The sequence below is a fragment of the Lynx canadensis genome, chromosome A3, assembly GCF_007474595.2.
Source record: "Lynx canadensis isolate LIC74 chromosome A3, mLynCan4.pri.v2, whole genome shotgun sequence".
In the NCBI taxonomy this organism is placed as follows: Eukaryota; Metazoa; Chordata; class Mammalia; order Carnivora; family Felidae; genus Lynx; species Lynx canadensis.
Window position 1 is genome coordinate 139,330,812 of NC_044305.1, and position 11,172 is coordinate 139,341,983.

Sequence of the window (11,172 nt, forward strand, 5' to 3'; positions counted from 1 at the left end):
CCCCCGCGGTGGTCAGTCTTCAACCGCCCGGTAGCAAGACTCCGCGGCCCTGCACAGACCCCTCTCCAGGGCAGCCCGCCGTGAGAGCGCAACTTGCTGAAGACGCCGAAGGTCGGAGAGGACGCAGGTCCCGCCCTGCAAGGGGCCCTCGCTGGCGGTCGTCACATGAGGCTGTGGCTCCAGGTCTCTGGACTGCAGGGGTGCTGAGCCTGCACGGCACCTCGTCTGAGGGTGGAGGTTCCCAAGAGACACCCACAGCCTGGACAGGCATCTACACTCCCCTCCGAATGGAGAGAGCATTTCCTCAAGGAAGGGTCACTATTTAAATGATAATTGACAGAAAATCCAGGGACGATTGTTTGGTCAGAGGCTAACGACCTTGGGTCTTATGTTAAAGGCCAGTCAGTAAATAATCTTAACCCCACAGTCCTCTGTCTTTATGGAAGTGGGAGGAGACACTAGCCTCACCTACAAGACACACGGAAGCACTTTCTGGGACGTTGGTGGGAGGGGTGGCCCCAGGGGAAGGAAGGGCAGGGAGGAGGCATCTCTGGACGTGGGGGGGCGGGGATTGGTCAGCTTGAGAAAACCTAATTGGGGTCTCAGAGCTCTGGCGACAAGAACTGCTTCGGAGTGCTAATGCACTTGGACACATGGTTGTCTTTGATGGAAACCTGGAGAAGCACACTTAGTTTAAATACCCAGCATGCCATTCTTTCTGGTCCCCATCGAACAGGAGGTACATTTACCGCAACAAGAGCAACTCAGAAAGATGGGCTCATGCGCGTGGACTCAGGCAGCATTTGTCTGTCTGTGCCCAGCTCATCTCCCTGAGCGCGTGTCCTCCAGGGTCATTTATGTTGTTGTGCCCAGCAGGGTTTCCTTCATTCCTAAGGGTGAATAGTGGCATATATATACATACACAGGGGAATAACATCCAAGTATATGCTATATTATTTATACATGACAGATGATCGTATATATTTATTGTATACATATGTCTGTATCTAACTGCTGTTTATCCGTCCATCCCCTGGCAGACACGTAGGCTGCTGTCATGTGTTGGCTACTGCAAATAACGCCTCAGTGAGCATGAGGGTGCAGATGTCTCTACAGGACGGTGATTTCATTTCCTTTGGATGTAAACCCACAAGTAGAATTTCTGGATCTAATGGTTCTATTCTGAGTTTTCTGAGGAACCTCCATACTGTTTTCCATGATGGTCGTATCAGTTTCCATTCCCACCAACTGAACCATATGCCTAAAAACGGTCAAGACAGTGAATTTTACGTTATGTGTATTTTTCCAAGATAAAAAATTGGAAAAGAAAGAGGAAAGAAAGAAAGGAAGGAAGGAAGGAAGGAAGGAAGGAAGGAAAGGAGAAAAGAGCTTCATTAGCAGCAGGGACTTGCTTGTTCAAGAGTACCCTTTATGTCACTCATCCTGAGGCAAACTCTTATAAACATCACATAATTTAATTCCTCCCTGAGATCAACACTGATCACCGAGGCCACACTGTGGGTGTGAAAGCATGAGATCTCTGCGGCACCTTGTGGAGGTGAGCAAGACCACGGTGGAGAATGTCCCTTGTCAGTGATGACTATTCCATAATTGTCATTGTGCCTGGTGACCGAAATGAGCTAGAATGAAAACGAAAGGAAAACAAACAAAACCCCAATAAAATCTGTATGAACCATGAAAGTTCATTTTTCAAAGATGTCAAAAGAGGTGAATAGCCAAGTAGGGGAAACCGAGAGCCTCTGCCGAACGCTTGCAGAGGGTAGCGTGTCTCCTGGCCTCTAGAGGAAGAGGGTCTGAGGGCAGTTCCTGAGTGGGCACAAATCCTGGTTCCCGCCTTCCACTGGATGTTGGCGCCTTCTCAGATTTCGTCTGTCTGGGCATCACGCACCTGGAGGGTCAGTTAGGAAGGAGGGCTGTTCCGCACCCTTGACTCTGTGATTTACGCACAAGCCCTCCTTGGGGCTGCAACACCCTCGGGTCCTCAGGACCTCGATGACTCAGCCTGCTTCTACCTCTCCTCTTGCCCATGGTTGACTCTTCAGGTAATGCTTTAATTTCTTTTTAGCTCCTCACTAGCCAGGGTTACAGGGAATAAATAGCTTATCAACATAACTTTGGTATATTTTTGCCTTGCCAGCTGGGCTCACATGAATAATGTGGCCAGCTGCATGCGAACAATGTGTGCAAACAATGTGCAAATGAACAAAATGGCGTCCGGACAATGTGAGAAGCTCCATTTAGAGGCTCAACATCAGCAGATGTGACATTGACGAGAGTGACAGAAATACAGTCTGGGCGTTGCGGGTGATGGGCATCATGATGAATCAACAGAGTCGAGAACAAGGGTCCTGGACTTGGTTAACTTGTGCATCTGAAAACATTTATCCAAGTCCCTGGAATAAAGTTGAAGAGAACTGTCATTTATTTTTTAGGGAAAAGGTAACTATAGATCATTCTTTCTTTTTCTAAGCAGATGTTAGGAGTATAGCCTGGGCAGCCGTGGATGAGGGATACTGGAATGTTCTTGTTGTTCAGCAAATGGCTTCGCTTCTTAGCCTGCAGGTTTATCCATCTTTGCATATGTACGTATGTGCCATATACATGCAATATATGTGTATCTACATAAGTAAAGCTGTTCTCATGCAGCGACCCAGTTTTTAAATATTTTATTTTTTTTTTAAAGCAGTTTTAGGTTCCTGGCAAAATGGAAGGGAAGGTATAGAGATTTCCTGTGAACCTTCAGCCCTGACACATGCACAGCCTTCCCCATTACCAACACCCACCCCCCCCCAACACACACATGGACCTACGTGGACCTCCATGGGCGATCATAATCGCCCAAAGTCCAGAGTTTGCATCAGGGGTCACTCTTGTGCGTTCTATGAGTTTGGGCAAATGTACACTGGCGTGTGTCTGCCATTACAGTGTCACAGTGAGGATGGTCACTGCCATTGAGCTCCTCTGCATCCCGCCTGCCCATCTTTCTCCTCCTCCCCACCCACTGGCTGCCCTGACCCTCTTACAGTCTCCGTAGCTTTGCCTTTTCCTGAATATCGTGTAGTGGGAACCATATAGTATGTAGTCTTTTCAAATTGACCTCTTTCACTTAGTGATGGGCATTTCAATTCCTTCTATGTCTTTGCATGGCTTGGTAGCTCATCTTTTCTGTGCTGAATGATACTCCATTGTCTGGATGTGTCTACCACCTACCGAAGGGCATCTTGGCTGCTTCCAGATTTTGGCAATGATGAATAAAGCCGCTGTAAACATCTGCGTGCAGGGTTTTGTGTGGACAGAAGTTTTTAACTCCTTTGGGTGGATACCAAGGAGTGCGACTGCTGGCAAGTTTGGTAAGAGTATGTTTACTTTTGTGTGAAACACCACAGTGTCTTCCAGGGTGGCCGCACCACTTTGCGTTTCCACCAGCGATGAGATAGCATCGAGTGCTCTCCATGTCCTGGATTTTGGCCGTCCTGACAGGTGTGCAGTGTTATCTCATTGTGATTTTACCAGTATATTCAAACATAATACTAAATGTACTAGTGCTAAGAGCAAACGGAAAAATTGCGTTCTACTAAATTATATTGGTTGCGTTGAAATCATTTATACTCCTGGAGCCTCAGGAACGTAGTAAAATGATAATGCCTGCTTTGTGGGGTTTTATAAAGACAGAATGTGATCATGATAAGTGCTTGCTAAATCAGGATTATTGTAGCAGATGAACTGGTCACAAGATGGAGTCCCAAACTAGAATAAGAACTTAGGAAGAGAATTTTGATCAAGTGGCGAGTTCGAGACTCCATTAAGGCACTGACACTCCCATTTCGCTCATTACTTTATTCATAAATAAGCCTCAAACACTTGCTACATACTGGGACACAGCACCATCGAAGCAGTCTTTGTCCTCGCTGGGGGAGACAGTGATGGGGAAATACTACGTCATCCAACTGATACCTGGACTTACTGAACAGCCCATGTCAAACTAGTCTCCACGAGAAAGTGGGAGCCTTCTAGGGCCTGGGATTAAAGCCACGACGGTCTGCGAGCTGCAGACAGGAGCGTGGCGTTAGCGGCTCTTGCGTTTGTGGAAAACCGGGGCCACTTTCTTTCCCTTTGGACCGTGTCTACTGAGCACTGTGTCTTGAGGGCGGCGAGCTCACGGCTCAGGTGACTCAGCGTGATCAGAACATCAGACTCTGACTCAGAAGCATGTGCTGCTGTCGCGGGGCCCAGGAAGGATGTGGTCATTTGGCATCATGTAAATGATCCAATTTCTTATCCTTTGTGAGCTCAGTGCAGCCACAGTAGAAAGAAAGTGCATCTGCTCGTTTCTCAGCAAACAAGAGCAAGTCAATACATTTTAAAACTTCACCATTTTCGTTAAAGCAGCCGTGGGACCTGTTTACACAGAGCCTCCCGTCTCTTCTGCTGACGCTCCACTCAGATGTCCTCGAAATGTGGTTCGAGGAGCTCTCAGGACTTTTTCAGGGGGAAGATGTTACTCTATCTTGCGAGACAATACATTTGGGATAGACCCTGAATCAACCCATGTCCTCCCTGGAGTGCATGACCCTGCCCCCCACACGGTCTCAGGAGGACCCCGCTGTCCTGGGAGGAATCTGGCGGGCACTGCCACCCCGTTTCCAAACAGGCTGTTTGCAAATTCGCTTGTTCTTTGACGGGGGAGAGGGGGCGACCGGCACGCTTGGCCGCCCACGGCCTCGGTCCGGCAGAGCCGTCGGGATTTGCTGTGGGTCTTGGTGTTTACGCAACATGACCGTCCACCCGGCTGCTGCCCCTCACAGGGCCTCGGGCACCGATCTCCTGCAGGGCCGGCTCACAGGAAGGCTCAGAGCCAGGAGATCCAAACCACAACCAGATGCTTTTCTCGACCCCGACTTTCCCTCTGCCCAACATTCTGGGAAGTACCCGCTGACTCACCAAACCTCCGGGTCTGTCCACAGGTCCGGACTCACCTCCCAGCTCCCATCATCCCAGTGATGGCTCAGGCCCGTCTGGAAACCTCCTCTCACGCCTGCCCCGACACAGAAAGCGTGGGCGCCGTGGCAGGCCGGGCTGGGTCGTGGGCACCCCTGGGCGTTGGAGCTGCTCTCCAAACTGGGACGGCGACAGCTCGACACAGCCACCTCCACGGCGGTTGTCCACACTAAGTGATAAGCTCTGTCAGTGGCACCAGGCCTCTGTGTCACCAAGTGTCATGTGAGCGTTATTTCACGTAGACTTCTCTTGTGGAAACCATGAGCCTCCCAGGGGCCTTTAACAATAACCATCTGTTTAGATGAGGCTTATTCTGAGCTCAGTGCATGTCTGCCTTTGCCCCTGCACGGCACCTGCCGCGGAGCCCATGTGTGGGTGCCTCTGAAGCCCCGAAGCCTGGAGGACACGCGGGAGCACGCGGCTGCGTGTCACCTCAGCACAGTAGCAGGCAGTGGGGCCACAACCGCAGGCCCCGTGTGCACCCGGGTCAGGATCCGCCTCGTTCTCACCGTCCCCTCTCCCTGCAGGTCACAGCATCCACCTGCGTCCGGTGCTCCAGAGGAATAGAGCCGACTGGACGTGTACAGACAGGGGGAGGCTTACCATCAGGACCTGGCACGTCCCCAGATCTGCGGGCTCGGTCGGCACGCCGGGGCGGGCCGAGGGCGTAGTTCAGGCCCAAAGGCTGCTCAGCTGGAGATCCAGGAAGAACGTAGGTTTTAGTCCCAGTCTGAAGGCAGGAGAGAAGTTGATGTCTCAGGTCAGGGCCATCGGGCAGGAGGAAGTCTCTGGCCTTATGTTCTATTCAGGCCTTCAACTGATTGTATGAGGCCCACCCGCACAGGGGAGGGTAATCTGCTTTGCTCAGTCTACCGATTTAAATGTTAATCTTATTCCAAAACACCTTCACAGGCACACCCCCAACAGCGTTCGACTCAAAGCCCCAGCGAGGCTGACACAAAAGCAACCTTCACGTATCTCAGAACTGCGTCCCCGGCCCTCACGTCAAACCCTCTGAGAGTGTTTCTGGACATCGCGTTCATCACGAGGCGATAAGCAAGGGGAGTATTTGTAGGGTCTCCCACCTCTGCTCCTGCAGGGATGGCCACACACCATGCTGACCACATTTCAGATGCTACATCAGGAGGCTGGTAAATACTGGCATCTAGCTCTGACCGTTAGCCCGCCCGTGTCCCCTGCCCTTCTCTCGACCTCGGAGCCGCTGTGTATGGGGCTTGACAGGCAGTGGGAACAGCAGAAGCGAGGTCTGCGGCTCGACAGAGGAGGGCAGAACCGGCCAGAGGGCTGTGCACTCCCTGCTCCTGCTGTGCCCCTGCTGGTGGCTGTGACTGCATCCTTCTAGCACGTTCCTGGGTCTGTTCCAACCAGCCGGACAGAGCTCTGCTGCTGATAGACCAACGGGTCCCAGACGGGAAGGTGGCCAGCAGGAGCCACTGGGTCTGTTCACACTGACTTGGCCCTAACCAGCTGCGGTGGCTCGTTCTAGCCCCGGGGGCCCAACGCCCGGCGGCCCGAGAGCCTCTCCCTGCAGGCAGCCTTCTCTGTGGCCTGGGCAGCCTCAGCTCCTTTCGAAGACGAGGCCAGTGGAGCATTTGCTTTATTTTTATTACTGGGAAAATCACACCAAGGCTCTTCATTTACACCACAGAGCACGTCTTCACCACGGAGACCTGCAGGGCTGACACTCGGGCGGCCCCCGGGGCAGCCCTACACGTGGGTGAGGTGGGTGGTACTGTGCCACGATCGTATCGCAGAGGGCAGCGGGCGTGGGGACACTAACTCCCTTGTCACCACTGCGCCAGAATGTGGCAAAGCCGGGGCTTTCCATATCTTCACGGGCAAACACTGCCTCCCAGGCCCCGAGCCGCACCTACGGGAAAAGGTCCTGGTGTTTCAGCTTGAGGAGCACGACAGCCCCGAGCGGAGACTTCATAGGTCAAGTGTTAGGAAAAGGAAATGACCTTATCTTAACAAACACGATGTGTCAGAACTTGAAAGGCTTTCCGTCAACATTGAGGCACGACTCCTGCAGGGACGGGCAGAATGACCCGGGCGAGGAGGCTCGATGAATCATTGAGATGATTCACCTGCAGACTTCAAGCAAGAGTTGGAAACTTCCTGTCGTATTTTAATGTGATAACGTGAGGCAGAATGTGGCCCTCAGGCCCAGTCCAGCGTGCACACCGCTGCTCTGCCCTGCTCGGTGCCGGGGCTGTTCCCGGGAGCAACGCTGCCCTTCCGGGCCTGCCTTGACCCCGTCCTCCGTCCGGCGGCGTCTGGGCTGGAGGGCAGAGCTGGCGGCCTCCTCGCAAATGAGATGCAGGAAAAAACCCGCTTTTCTTTAGAGAATGCTTCTGACCCAGCCTGAGCAGTGAGTCACTGCCCTTGATAATACTGTTAAAAGAATGAAATACAATTTTTGAAGTCTCTAACAATTTATAAAAACTAAGTTCCATTGTTTCAGACTAAAATATGTACACTGTATTTGCTCACGGCAATTCAATTCTATGTTTTTGAATGATCATGGTAATAAGTACAATTATTTTGCCCCGGAAAATTTTAAAGCCAAGCACGATTTCTTGCCTTTAGTATTCGAGGAGGCCGCAGCACATTCCCATCAAAGGGAATGATGTCCCATCAAAGGGACATCAAAGGTCTGGCTCCCGCCCCTGCTCCGCGCCCCCATCCCGGCCGGGCACCACCTCTGTCTCCGTGTCTCACACGGCTTGCGGGCCTTGTCCCACGGCTGACGACACCTGCAATCGAGCCCCATCCCCGTCGGCGAGGACTGCAGTCGTGAGCTTACTTCAGTTGGAAATAAGCGATGAGGGGGCGCCTGGGTGGCGAAGTCGGTTGGGCATCCGACTTCGGTCCAGGTCATGATCTCACGGTTTGTGAGTTCGAGTCCCGCGTCGGACTCTGTGCTGACAGCTCGGAGCCCAGAGCCTGCTTCAGATTCTGTGTCTCCCTCTCCCTCTGCCCCTCTCCTGCTCATGCTCTGTCTCTCTCTGTCTCAAAAATAAATAAAAAAACATTAAAAAAAAATCCCAAAATAAATAAAAATAAACATTAAAAAAACCTTTTGTGTTTCAAAGGACACATCAAGAAAGTAAAGGAAACACAAATTGTGGGAAAATATTTGCAAATATCTGATAAGGGACTCATATCTAGAATACATAAAGAACTCTTACAACTCACGAGGTGCTTGGGTGGCTCAGTCGGTTAAGTGTCCGACTTCAGCTCAGGTCATGATCTCGCGGTCTGTGGGTTTGAGCCACATGACCGGCTCTGGGCTGACAGCTTGGAGGAGCCTGCTTCGGATTCTGTGTCTCCCTCTCTCTCTGCCCTTAACCCACTCGCATTCTGTCTCTGTCTCTCTCAAAAATAAATACACGTTTAAAAAATTAAAAAAACCAAACAATCTTTTAAGGGGCGCCTGGCTGGCTCAGTCGGTTAAGTGTCCGACTTCGGCTCAGGTCATGATCTAGCGGTCCGTGAGTTCGAGTCCTGTGTTGGGCTCTGCGCTGACAGCTCGGAGCCCGGAGCCTGCTTCAGATTCCGTATCCCCCTCTCTCTCCACCCCACCCCTGCTTGTGCTCTGTCTCTCTTTTTCAAAAACAAATAAACATAAAAAAATTTAAAAGAAAAAAGAAAGAAGCGATGAGACCTGAGGTCTTCCTACTCACACAGTCAGGTTATCTATGCATATAGGTGGACATATTTTCCCCTTTCCAGTTCTTCGGAATATCTGGTTCCCCTTTATTCCTCTGCCTTCTTAGCTATCAGTGTGGTAGTAGGCTTTCTGGTCTCCTTCAACTCCGAGGGGCGGGGGCGGGGAGGCTCACACACTCTCGTGCACTGTCACTTTGCGGTGGGTTTTCGACATCTGACCTTTTTCATTCCTGGTTTGGCGAATCTTCTTGGCTGGTGTCATCAGTGATGAATACACCGTATTTGCCAAATACCTTGTCTGCATCAGTTGACATAATTTTCTTCACTCTGTTCCTGTGATGATGTGCATTGATTTCACTCAGGAGGTGCAACGCTCACCTTTTTGTTGATTTCTTGTCTGCCTTTATTATTAGTTATGGAGAGATGCGTGTAAAATCCAAGCAGTATAACTGAGGATTTGTCCATGCCTTTATTTTTATTTTTTGCTTTGCCCCAACTTTATTAAGGTATGGCTGACAAAAATCGTGTACACTCGAAGTATATGATGAGGTGTTTGGTACACGAATGGTTCCTCAAGCCACCTACTCACACACCCTTCTCCTCACACAGTTGCCTTGTTGCAACAGTGGGCTGAACACTCAAGATCTACTCTTTCAGTGAACTTCAGGTGCAAAAGGGTATCATTTACTGAGGCACCTGCTGTACATTAGATGCTCAGAACTTACTCTCTTACTAACCCAATGCGTTGTGCCTCTTCTGGCCAAGCCCTTCCTATTTTCTCCAACCTTCAGCCCCGGTAACCACCCATTTCTTCTCTGGTTTGATGAGTTCAACTTTTTTAGTTTTTATTATTTATTTATTTTTAATTTTTAAGTTTTCTTTTAACGTGTATTCATTTTTGAGAGAGAGAGAGAGAGAATGAATGGGGTAGGGGCCGAGAGAGAGGGAGACACAGAATCCGAAGCAGGCTCCAGGCTCTGAGCTGTCAGCACACAGCCCGATGTGGGGCTTGAACTCATGAACTGTGAGATTGTGACCTGAGCTGAAGTCGGACACTTAATCGACTGAGCCACCCAGGAGCCCCAGGTTCAATTAGATTTCACACATAAGTGAAATCATATAGTACTGTTTTTCTGTGTCTAACTTGGTTCACTGAGCATAATTTACTCTTGAGTACATTATCCATGTTGTTGCAAATGGCAGGATTTCCTTCTTTCTTATGGCTGAGTAATACTCCACTGTATATTTATATATTTACATATTTATATGTTTATATTTAACAGTGATATTTACACATACATATCCACTGAATGTGTGTGTGTGTGTGTGTATAAGCATACAGACCACATTGTTAAAATCCATTTATCCACTGACGGGTGTGTAGGTGTCCCCTTATCTTAGATGCTGTGAATGACACTGCAGTGAACATACAAATGCAGAGATCTCTTTGCGACACTGATTGCATTTCCTGTGGGTAAATACCTGGAAGTAGAATCACTGGATTAGATGGTAGCTCCATCTGTAACATTGTGAGGAACCTCCACACTGTTTTCCAGACTGGCCGGCCCAGTTTTCATTCCCACCAACAGCGCACGAGGGTTCCCCTTTCTCCACACCCGCGCCAACACCTGTTATCTTTTTTGTAATAGTGCCCATTATTTTTGCTATTCTGGAAACTTATTCTGTTTATATCCTGGGATTATACTATTGTAGGTATGCACATTTTAAATTGTATATTATTCTTGAAGATTGAAACTTTATTATTACCTGATGTTCTTTGTCTCTGGTTAGCCTCCCCTACTTTCTACTTTGTCTGATATTAGTATAGGTCCTCCAGGTTTAGTTTGCATGGCGTGTATTTTTCATATTTTTACTTTCAAACTTTTTTTTATCATGCTGAGGTTTGTCTTTTGTAAACCACACACAATTGGATTATTTGGATCGAATCTGCATAAAATCAGATTATTTTATTTACCACCTCTGAAAACTTTTGTCTTTAAATTGGAGAATTTAGGTAATTAACATCGAATGCAATTTTAATATATTCAGATTTGAATCTTTTTATTTGTTTTCCATTTGTCTTTCCTTCTATATTCCTTTTCCTCTGTTTTCTTAACTTACTCTGGAAAGTATTTTCCTTCTGTTAGCTTGTTAAATATGCGTCCTTTTACTGTTATCTGAATAATTTCCATGGTGATAGTACTAAACATATTCTTGAGTTATTAAAATCTAATACAAACTAGAAATTTAATACCTGTCAACTAATGCAAAGGTCTTATAACATTTTAACTTGTCTACCAGACTTTCTTGCTATCTTGGCCTTTTTTGCTAATGCTATCATATACTTCTAAAAATACATAACCTGTAACATACATCATGATATAAATCTACACCATCACCGCGCACAGTGTTTGTCTGCACTTCTGTAGATTCACTTTTCTATTATTATTCTTTCTGTCT

At 48.7% G+C, this 11,172-nt stretch overlaps 1 long non-coding RNA gene across 2 annotated transcripts; it reads right to left on the reverse strand.

Moving 5' to 3' along the window:
• Positions 1 to 1,683: 1,683 nt before the first annotated feature.
• LOC115511302 lies at positions 1,684 to 5,182 on the reverse strand. 2 transcript variants are annotated; one of them, XR_004343460.1, is made up of 2 exons: positions 4,998 to 5,182; positions 1,684 to 2,414 (listed from the first exon to the last, which is right to left on the reverse strand). It is a non-coding gene; the product is annotated as an uncharacterized LOC115511302 (long non-coding RNA). The 2 variants fall into 2 exon arrangements; XR_004343461.1 differs by having other exon boundaries at positions 4,963 to 5,182.
• Positions 5,183 to 11,172: the final 5,990 nt, after the last annotated feature.